This window comes from Mustela erminea, chromosome 1, assembly GCF_009829155.1.
Source record: "Mustela erminea isolate mMusErm1 chromosome 1, mMusErm1.Pri, whole genome shotgun sequence".
NCBI classification, from domain to species: Eukaryota; Metazoa; Chordata; class Mammalia; order Carnivora; family Mustelidae; genus Mustela; species Mustela erminea.
Window position 1 is genome coordinate 191153462 of NC_045614.1, and position 12126 is coordinate 191165587.

The following is a 12126-nucleotide window of genomic DNA, read 5'->3' on the forward strand; positions in this document are numbered from 1 at the left end:
TAAGCTATCCAGGTATCCCTAAAACCACCTTTTATTTAAACCACTACAAAACAAATAATTTTAGGATATGTGCCTTATCTCCAAAAAGAACAGTATGTAATCCAAGTAAGAATATTAATTTTGAATTTCAGTTGTACGGTCCCTAAATTTAGGTGTGCTATATAGTTTTTCAAAGGGCAGTGGTTGGTCATAGAGTGGCAAGCAAGCTGACGAAGAAGAAACCTTATGACGCACGATCCTAGTCTATAAGAAACCATCAGCTTGCAGAGCATTTAGAAGGCTTACTGGAGGACACAGGGGTTAATCGATATTTTAGCAGGGCCTAGAAGTTATAATCACTAAATAGGATAACAAAACCTAATCCCGAATTGGGCCTATTCCCATGTTGTCTCAGCCCGTCATATTCCAGATCATGAAAACTGTAGTTGAACATAATCTCTGAAGTGAGCCAACAGTTTTCTCTTTCCTGTTTGAGAAAGAAATATAGAGGAAAACACACCGCAGGCTTCTGGGTCCTGAATTAAAGCATGTATGTGTTCAGGAAGGTTATCCCAAAGCAGAAAAGACAGACTTTTATTGGCTAAATAAACCATTACACAAACTGCCTCACAAAAAAGCCAATATAAACTGGTTATGAGCTGCAGAGGGTTCACAAGAAATGCTATGGCCCCTTTTCCCTTGCAAATACATTAATATAGGATTCAGGCTAGTCTGACTCAATTATCTAACCATCTAATGCTCTTGACCCTTCTTCATTTCCAGCTATATATGCCGTATCTGTCCCGGTTCTCATACACCAAACTCAAAAACTCACTCTTAATCTTTCCTACTTATTAATGCTTTTGCCCAGAAATAAAAAGAGACATACAAATACATAAAACTGAATCAAACATTTTCATGACACAAATACACAGGGGGACAAGTGGTCTGGGAACAAAGCTACATAATAAAAATGTGGCATGCAGAGATTTTTTATGGAGTTAAACATATTCCCCCTACAGATGATATCATCTCTTTCTACATCCTTTTCTTTTAGGACATCAAAGGTCAAACATAGTATGATTGGTACAGGATATTTTTAATCTCTGTGTCAAAATAGCACTGAGGTTAAAAGCTAGCTTGAGAATGAGGAAATGACTATTAAAAAGGGAAAGAAAGTTTTTAACCTTTTTAAAATAGTGCAATGGAGCCTAAGTGATTATTTGAAAGAAGAGTAGTCGAAATATTTTATTTGAAGCCTGGGAATTATCTCAAATATAATTAAGGTACTAAGGAACACATCTTCAGGAATGTGCATGGCTTACCACATCTCAGGGATGCTTGGGTTGCATTTTAAAAGCCTGGAAGTTGGTAGAGAGTTTTAGAGCTCTAATTCCTCATTACAGCAAATGTCATATTTTAGAAATCATGGCAGAATCTGAGTCAACTCATTTGAATTTCTTTTCATTGTTATTAGAAATAAATGTATCCTTTAAAAATATATATTTATCTGATAGAGAAAGCTCGCTCACATGCGTGTGGGCGGGGAGGGAGGGGCAGAGGAGAGGGAGAGAGAGTCTTAAGCAGACTCCCTCCTGAGTGCGCCTGACTGGGCCTCCATCTCACCACCCTGAGATCATAACCAGAGCTGAAACCAAGAGTTGGATGCTTAACCAACTGCGCAACCCAGGTGCCCCCAAAGTATATATATTCGTAGGAATATTACCGTGCAATTTTAACTTAAAGCAAATGCAAAAACAAAACAAAGCACTAACCTAACATTAAAAAAAAAATCTGAAATCCACTATTTTCTTTCATACAAAACTTAACCTAAAATCCCTTTTTCTCTTATATAGCCTTGTTAGTCTAACTGTTGCATTTCTAATAGAAAGAAAAAAAGCCCACATACTGCTGCTGCTATTGCAACTACTATTTACCACTGAAAAGTAAATAAAATGTGTCATTTTCCTTACCAATCTCCTGTTGTATGCACGGAAAACTTTGCTTGATGTACTTTACATGTATCATCTCAAAAGTCCTTACAATAAATGTACTTTAGGGTTTTAGAGGGAGGGAAAGTAATTAGTATTGCTCCAAATATTTGCATGACTTGCCCTGAGCACGGGTTTTTCAGTTCCTAAGTCAGTATCTAAACCCATTCTCCACTTACCTATTATTTACTGAAGGGCCAGAATAAATAAAATTATGTCATAGGTCCTATAGAAATCCGACATCGCTCCTGCACTAATGATCTTATATTTCATGAGTGAATCCACGCAACAAACAAGTATGTGGTAAATAAAAATAATAAGGGCTATGAAGCAGTCAAAATATTAGACACTGCAATGAAGAAGGTGACCTTTTGCAGGTAATATTGTCGGAGCCGTCCAGGGAGGCTGACATTTCCGCTGCCCCTGGAGGGAAGTGGAGTTGCTGGTGACACAGAATGTCAGGAAGGGGCATTCTAGGCAGGAGTGTCAGGAGCACAGGTTGAAAAAGGTTGCCTTGTGCCAGGAGCTGCAAGAAATTCAGTGAGGTCGATGTAGGATGGCGCGGGGGTGGTTGAGAGGAGATTTACCTGCTGCTACAGATCACGGAGTACAGGGCCTTGTAGCATGGTAACATGTCTTTTTTTTTTTTTTTCCCTAGGGAAAATCACTGAAAGTTCTGAAGCCATCGCGTGGTGTGCTCTCATTTATGTTTTAAGAATATTTCATTTGCTCTACATAATGAGTGGATTGGTGAAGGGTGAAAGCAAATTCAGGAAAACCTTTTAGGAAACTACTGTGAAGAGCCAGGGGCAAAAATGATGGTGGTGTAAATAATATAGTTCCAGCGGATACAGAGAAGGCACTGAATCAAACGACTTGAGAAGAGTACCAAGTGGGCTTGCTATTAGATTTGACATGAGGAGTAGGGATGGTGAGAAAAAGAAAATCCAGAGATACTGTCAGAGCTTCGACTTGAGAAAATGGATGGACAGTGGTACCACCGAATTAGAGAAAGAAGATTAAGAAGGCTTTGAATTGGGGTGAGTAAAACAATTCTCTTTTGAATACCTGAAGTGAGACTCTTTGGTTGGTGAGATCAAAGTTAGCAATAGGATGTGTGTGTCCTGAGGAAAGGTCTGCTTCTACATAATAGCATAAAGCTAGACTCGGCATAAACAGCTTCGGTTTAACAAGTTTTCATTGAAAGTTCTTTTTATGCAAGGTACTCTGCAAGGCATTTGTTCTAAAAAAGATAGCACTGTGTGTATGTTAATGGAAGGGGGTTAGATATTATTACTGATGGTAAGTGGAGCGAAAAGTATTCTGTCAGATGGTTATCCTGAACACATGGAGGCATTAGCAATAATGGAAGAATTCACTAAGGAAGTAAGTACATTTGATCTGAATCTGGAAGGATGGATGCTTAATTCAGGGGAAGGTGTAGATGGAAAAGGACATTCCCTCCTGCAGGAGAAGCAGAAGCAATGGCATGGAAATAAATAACTTCTGGGTAGGTCTATAGGTCAGTAGCTACGTCAAGCACTGCTTTTAGAGTTGTGGACAAAGGTGGACCTCTTTCCTGTCTTCAAGGAGCTTGAAATTTAGTGACACTGACTGGTAGTCACCAATTTATGGGAAGGGTAATCTCTGTTACAAAAAACATTCGAGGTACTGTGTGAGTGTCATATAGGAAAAATCAAGCCCATCTGAAGTTTGGGTATTATTACATGTCTGAGGAAGTAAGGTATCAGATGAAAACAATAGAATGACTACATATTAGCTACAAAAAATAAAAGAAGATAGCATCATAATTTAACCGTGGTTAGAACTAGAAGACTGAACGGGAAGGAAGGGAGTAAATATGGGGACATATGTCCTCAGACGACAGGAATGGTTGAACTAGAAGACGATGTACTAGAACAGAGGCAGCGATGACTGAAGGAAGTACCAGAAATTGAAAGACACTGAGGAATTAGAACAGGTAAGACTTAATGATTGACTGACAGTGGGAGGTGAGGAAGGTGTAAAGTCAAGGTTACTTCAGCTTTCTGACTTTTCTGAACTTTTCTGACATTTGATGATGCCACTTACTGAAATACGGAGCACTGGGTTTGCAGTAGGGGATGAGAAAAAGGATTCCTTCAGTTTGGGGCACTTTACAGTGCAATGTTTTTGAGGTCAGCAGGTAAACTGTAATAATCTATTAACTAGAATGGAGACACCATGACGCTAGTGGTTACTTCTATGTTGTTTAACCTTACATCCCTGGTGTCTATTATACTATGTGATATCTAACAGACTGTCAAAATTTGTTTTATTAATTCCGAATGAGCCATGGTAAACCATTATAAGAAGCATTTGGTTTTAAATATTTGTCATTTCAATAATAATAATAATAATTTTACAATCTAAAATATCCTCTATGCTTGAATAAAAGTTTTCAGTGTGAACACAAAGCTCCAAAGGGCAGGTGTCCTTTTTGAAAAAAAAGAACAAAAGACCAAACTACTGGGTGCCTGGGTGGTTCAGTGGGTTAATCCTCTGCCTTCGGCTCAGGTCATGATCTCAGGGTCCTGGGATCGAGCCCCACATCGGGCTCTCTGCTCAGCAGGGGGCCTGCTTCCTCCTCTCTGCCTCCTCTCTGCCTGTGTCTCTGCCTACTTGTGATCTCTGTCTGTCAAATAAATAAATAAAATCTTTAAAAAAAAAAAAAGAACAAAAGACCAAACTACTAAAATGCCTTAGTCACGTTACTGTCTATGACATTTATTCCAGGTTCCATGGATTATTATGCGTAGTAAAATCAGTGTTTTCCATGAGATTCATGGTGAATAATAGCATGTAATAGGCTCTACAGAATCTGATAGTATAAACACCTGCTAAACATTGTTTTTCCTGCACTAACTTAAACTCCAGATTTCCTCACTACCATCTTTTTTTCCCCCAGAATATCTTTATGAAACTATTTCTGTAGAACACCAATTTGTTATTCACTAGCCTATAGTATTGCTATATGTGATTCTCAACTATATCTGCTGCAAGGTAAAAAAAAAAAAATAAAAGTAAAAATAAAAAATAAATATATATATGGTTTTGAAAAGCAACTAGTAACTTCTATATCTGACATCTATCAATATCATCAACAAATTCTAATTTCCATGATGTGTGTGACTATTGGAGATGGTGATTTTTAAAATAGAAACAAAAACTCTGTAAATATTCTTTAGAATTATTTCTTCCTTTTAATGCTTTAAAAAAAATCATACTTTCAATCTTCTTCTTGGGATGATGAAATAAAGGTAATTTCCCTAAATATCACACTCCAGATATTGCTTGTTATTGGGCAGATCTTTCACAACAGGAGATTTTCAAAACTCAAAGTCATACCTTTAGATATAGCACAACAAAGTAGAAATGTGCCAAATTACCCAGAAACAATTTGGATAGCTGGCAAACAGGGCTGCCTGCTGGTTTGTGAACAGTGTAGGTAATTTGCCACTCAACTCTCCTCTATTTGCCTCAATAAATTGTAGGGTAGTTAGAACCCCACTATCTGTTATCCATCTGTCTATATTTCTCTGCTCTGTCAGTGTCTGACAGTAGAAAGGCTTCATCTTGTCTCTCTCTCTCTTGCAGCTGCCAGGGAAGATATAAAAGAAATCGGATGACTTTGGAGAGAGGCGAATTTACAATTAGTATGTAGAATAGAACATCTCCTTAGTCAGCGAGGAGAGAAAGGTGACAAACCCAAAATAAAAATAGAAGGAAACATTAAGAAGAAATGTGAAATAAATTACTCTAGCCTCTCACCAGATGACCCAGCAGGGTGATCACACCTTGTATTTTCTAATCAAACATATTCATAAACAAGGTATACACTAAATGTCATCGGCAGCTAGTTAGCCCAAACCATCAGCACTGCTCATCATACTACTTCAGTACTTGTATTTAATTGGGACTGAATTCTTTCAAGTGTGTAGAAATTTGAACAGATAGAATGAAGTCCAGTTCTTGAAAATACAGGTTCTTGTCAGGTACCAAAAATGTAACTTGTATTTGTTTCTTTTCTCCAGGAAAGTAAACTACACAGTGAACTGAAAATTTATCTTTCTCAATTTAACATACTGCTCATCATATCCTTCCAAAGAAAAAGAAGTGCCCAGTATGTAATAAAGGATCACTCCATTATGTTTTTAATCAAATACATAAAGCATTTGAGAAGTACATCTGATATTAGAGAATGCACATGGGGAAGAATACAAAAATTTGTAGCTAAAATTGCTTCCATTGAAAACATATTTCGTTTTCCGAAAAGATTTGGAGATGTTGGCAAAAACCAAAATAATGAGCAATTACAATCTGAAGCCCTGAGAATAAGTTTTTCTTTTGTTGTTGTTGTTGTTGTTGTTTTAAGATTTTATTCATTTATTCGACAGAGAGAGAGAAACAGCCAGAGAGGTAACATAAGCCGGAGTGGGGGCAGAGGGAGGACACAGGCTCCCCGCAGAACAGGGAGCCCGATGCGGGGCTCCATCCCAGTACCCTGGGATCAGGATCTGAGCCAAAGGCAGACGCCTAATGACTGGGCCACCCAGGTACCCCAAGAATAAAGTTTTTATATCAGAGGAATGGGGTTCAAATTTCAGTTTTCCCTCTTCCTAGTTATATAGGTTCATCTACACAACTCATTTAACTTCTCTACTTTTGATTGCTCTTTTCTAAAATGGGAATAATAAATACATGTTATTGGGCCATTATAAACATTAAAAGAATAAAAATGGTGAATTAAATTTTTGTTAAATTTTGAATATTACTGAATGATATTTAACTATTCTTATTTGGAAAGAAGCAACAAGGTAAAATTGTATGTACATGTTAAGAGCAGAAATGCAAAAAGCATAGTTCTTTTTATATGACTCCCAGATAATATAGAGTCCTAGGAAACTTAATACTTCCTTTCTACTGGATCCATTTTTCAGATTTCAAATATAGCTCTTTCTGATCCAGTTTTTACAAATCTCAGTATTTTTCATTCAACATTTCAAATCAATATAAAAATGCACCATCTGTACTCCAGCACATCATACCTCGCCTAGTATAAAAATTTATCACTTGTTACTGTGATTTTAGTCACTATCCACAAAATATTCTAGCAACAACTTGCAGGTAATAAAATAGTTATTTATCCTTGTATCTCTGTACCTGACCAAGTTCCTGGAACACAGCAGCTATCTGAAAATATGTTGGCTGTATAATAATACAAATTGTCCAATGTTCAGAGATTTTACACACTATTGACTCAAGATATGAAACAATTCATCATCAGTCCTATTAGGCACTATGGTGAGGGTTGGTGATGGTGACAAAGATGGAACTTGGATAGAGGGAAAAAGTGAAAAGTTAACAGTGCTATTGATTTCCAGAAGTTACCAATCAGGGGGTATACTAGGAAGGAAGAGAATAATTAAAAGAATATATAACACAAAAACCATTTTGGAAAAACAACATGTATCATAGAGGATTCATGGTGTTTATTACTTCCAGAAAGCATTTTTTGACAATCAATGCAATTAAATGCAATAAAATCAATGCAATTCAAAGGCAACTACCATGAACCGTAGACAAAAAAAGAAGAAAAAAAAAACCCTAAAAATTGTGGCTGAGTGAGATTTTTACATTTGAGCATATGTAATATCTATGAATTTTTTCTAATACAGAGGTGAAAAGGAAAAATAAATGGGATAAGAGAATTTTCCATTTCTAGGTAGCAAACTAATTCATGAGGGAAAACATCTTGCCTCTAATTTCCAGATGAATGAGTTATGGTGTCATTTTACTTTATTTTATTACCTTTTAATTCCATTATAGTTAACATACAGTGTTATGTTGTATGTAGTTTATAGTGATTCAAATTCTATACATTACTCAGTGCTTATCAAGGTAAATGTACTCTTAATCCCCATCACCTATTTCACTCATTCCTCCACCTACCTCCCCTCTGGGAACCATCAGTTTGTTCTCTATACAGAAGAATTTATTTTTGGTTTGTTTCTTTTTGTCTTTGTTCTATTTTTTTTTCTTAAATTCCACATAATGAGTGAAATCATATGGCATTTGTTTTACTCTGACTTATTTTTCTTAGCATTATACTCTCTAGATCCATCTATGTTGTTGCAAATGGTAAGATTTCTTTCCTTTTTATGACTGAGTAATACATTGTATAAATATACTACATCTTCTTTATCCATTCCTCTATTGATGGATACTTGAGCTGCTTTCATAATTTGGCAATTATAAATAATGCATCAATAAATAAAGAGATGTATATATCCCTTTGAGATTATGTGCTCATATTCTTTAGGTAAATATCCAATAGTGGACTTACTGAATCATATGGTAGTACTATTTTTAATTTTTTAAAGAAATTCATATTGTTTTCCACAGTGGCTCCACTAATCTGCATTCCCACCAACAGTGCAGAGGGTTCCTTTTTCTCCACATCCTGCCAACATTTGTTGCTTTCTGTATTTTTTTTTTAATTTTAGCCATTCTGACAGGTGTATCTCATTGTGGATTTGACTTGCAAATCCCTAATGATGACTGATGTGAACAACTTTACATGTTTCTGGAGGTCTTCTTTGAAGAAATATCTGTTCATGCTTTTTGCCCATTTTATTTAAATTACTGTCCTTTTTGGTGATGAGTTGAAAGTTCTTTATGTATTTTGGATACTGACATTTTATCAGATATATAATTTGCAAAGATCTTCATTCATTCAACAGATTGTCTTTAATTTTGTTGATTGTTTTCTTTGCTATGCAGAAATTTTTTATTTTGATGTAGTCCCAATAGTTTCTTTCTGCTTTTATTTTGCTTGCCTTAGGAGGCATAGCTAGAAAAATGCTCCTATAGCCAATATCAGAGAAATGACTATCAGTACTCTTTCCTAAGAATTTTATGGCTTCTGGTGTCCAGTTTAGGTCCTTAATGAATTTTGAGTTTACTTATTTATTTTTTGTATGGTGTAAGGCAGTGGCCCAGTTTCACTTTTTTGCATGTAGCTTTTCCCATCACAATTTGTTGAAGAAACTGTCTTTTCCCATTGCATATTCTTGCCTACTTTAAGATTAATTGACCATGTTACCATAGGCTTAGTTCTGGGCTCCCTATTCTTTTCTATCAATATATTTGTCTAGTCTTTGTCCCAGTACTGTACTCTTTTCATTACTACAGCTTTGTAGAACATCTTAAAATCTGGGATTGTGATACCTCCAGCTTTACTCTTTTTCAAGACACTTTGGCTATTCAAGTTCTTCTAGGATTGTTTTTTCTAGTTCTGTGAAAAATGGTTTTGGTGTTTGACTGAGATTGCATTAAATACATAGATTGCTTAGGGTAGTATTGCCATTTTAACAACATTTGTTGTTCTAATCCATGAGCATGGTATATCTTTCCACTTGTTTGTGTCATCTTCAGTTTCTTTCATCGGTGTTTTATAGTTTTCAAAGTACAGGTCTTTCACCTCCTCGTTTAAGTTTATTCTTAGCTATTTTATTATCATTGGTGCAATTATAAATGGAATTGTTTTATTAATCTCTCTTTCTGCCGTTTCATTATTAGTGTATAGAAAGGAAATGGATTTCTGTACACTGATTTTATATTCTGCAACTTTACTGAATTCACTCATCAGTTCTAGTAGTTCATTGCTGGAGTCTTTTGTGTTTTCCGTATATAGTATCATAATATTTACAAATAGTGAAAGTTTTAACTCTTCCTTCCTAATTTAGACTCATCTTATTCCCTTTGTTTGATTGTTATGGCTAGAAGTTCCAGTACTATGTTGAATAAAAGCAATGAGAGTGAACATTCTCGTCTTGTTCTTGACCTTAGGGGACCTTAGTAGTTACTCACCACTGAGTATGATGTTAGCTGTGGGTTTTTTCATATATGGTCTTTATTAGTATAGGTATGTTCCTTCTAAACCTACTTTATTGAAGATTTTTATCATGAATGGATATTATACATTGTCAAATGCTTTTTCTTCATCTATTGAAGTGCTCATATAGTTTTTATCCTTTCTGTTCTTACTATGATGTAATACATTGATTTGTGAATATTGAACCACCCTACATCCTAAGAATAAGTCCCACTTGTTTGTGGTGAATGATTTTTTAATGTATTTTGGATTCTCTGTGCTAATGTTTTGTTGTGGATTTTTGCATTTATGTTCATCAGAAATATTGGCCTATAGTCCCTTTTCTGGTTCTGATATCAGGTTAATGATGACTTCATAGAATGAATTCAGAAGCTTTCCTTTTTCTTCTATTTTTTGGAATAGTTTTAGAAGAATAGGAATAATTCTTTTTTTAGAGTTTGGTAAATTTCACCTGAAGCTGTCTGGTCCTGAACTTTGTTTTTTTGGCAGTTTTTTAAATTACTGATTTAATTTCATTGCTGGTAATTGGTCTTTTCAAATCTTCTATTTCTTCCTGAATCAGTTTTGGGAGGTTATACATTTCCAGAAATGTATCCATTTCTTGTCAGTTGTCTCATTTGTCAGTATATAATTTGTCATAAAAGTCTCTTATAATCCTTTGTATTTCTATGCTGTCAGTTCTTATTTCGCCACTTCCACTTCTGATTTTGTTTGGCTTCTCTCTCTCTCTTTCTTCCTCTCTCTCCCTTTCTTTCTCTCTCTCCCTCTCACTCATATTTTTTTCCTCTCTTTGGTCAATCTGGCTAAAAGTTTATCAGTTTTGTTGATCTTTTAAAAGAACCAGCTACTGGTTTCATTAATCTTTTCTACTATTTTTTTTTTTTTTTTTAGTTTCTATTTTATTTACTTCTGCTCTAATCTTTATTATTTCCTTTCTTCTACTAGTTTTGGGTTTTTTTCTTTTCTATCTCATTTAGGTGGAATGTTAGATTGTTTATTTGAGATTTTTCTTCCACTTGAGGTAGGCCAGTATTGCTATCAACTTCTCTCTTAGAATAGCTTTTGCTACATACCAAAGATTTTGGACTGTTGTATTTTCATTTTCATTCATCTCCATGTAGTTTTTGGTTTCTTCTTCGAGTTTTTGTTGACACATTTATTTTTCAGGAGTGTGTTATTTAACCTTCACATATTACTATTAGTGCTCTTTCTAGAATTTTCCTTGTGGTTGGTTTCTAGTTTCTTAACATTGTGGTCAGAAAAAATGTATGGTATGATTTCAATCTTTTTAATTTGTTGAGACTTATTTTGGAGCCTAATATGTAATCTATTCTTGAGAATGTTTCATATGCACTTGAAAAGAATGTGTATTCTGCTGTTTTAGGATGGAATTCTCCAAATATATATTAGAGCCATCTGATTCAATGTGTCATTCTAAGCTACTATTTCATTTCTATTTTCTGAGAAATTTGAGTGATCTATGCATTGATAAAAGTGGGTTGTTAAAGTCCCCAACTATTATTGTATTATTATCAATTAGTTCCTTTATCCTTATTAGCTGCTTTATTTACTTAGGTGCTTCCAATTTTGGGTGCATAAATATTTACAATTGTTATATCTTCTTGTTGGATTGTTCCCTTTATGATTATATATTGTACTTCTTTGTCTCTTGTTGCAGTCTGCTTTAAAAAATCTATTTTGTCTGATTAAGTGTTGCTATCCCAGCTTTCTGTCAACTTCCATTTGCATGAGAAATGCTTTTCTATCCTTTCACTTGCAATCAGTGTGTGTCTTTAGGTCTGAAATGTGTCTCTCATAGACAGCATATAGATGATTGTTTTTTTATCCATTCCATCACCCTTTGTCTTTTAATTGGAGGATGTTATCTATTTATATTCAAAGTAATTATTTATAGGTGTGTATTTATTGACATTTTGTTAATTTTTTTAATGCTTGTTTTTGTAATTCTTCTCTGTTCCTTTCCTCCTTTATTTTCTTTTCTCATGATAACTTGGCTTTCTTTAGTGATACACTTGGATTCCTTGGTGTATCTATTACTGGTTTTTGATTTGTGGTTTCCATTTGGTTGATGGTTGCTGAAATTTGAACCCATTCTTTACTCCTCTTCTCCATATATTTTATGTATATGCTATAATTTACATTCTTTATTTTCTGAGTCTCTTGACTGATTTTTACAGATACATATTTTTTTTCTTTTTT

General features: G+C 34.9%; 1 protein-coding gene across 1 annotated transcript in view; it reads right to left on the reverse strand.

Annotated features, from left to right (window-relative positions):
* ROBO2 (roundabout guidance receptor 2) overlaps positions 1 to 12126 on the reverse strand; it is a 1682217-nt gene that overhangs the window by 1410844 nt on the left and 259247 nt on the right. The gene's annotated exons all lie outside the window — the stretch shown is intronic.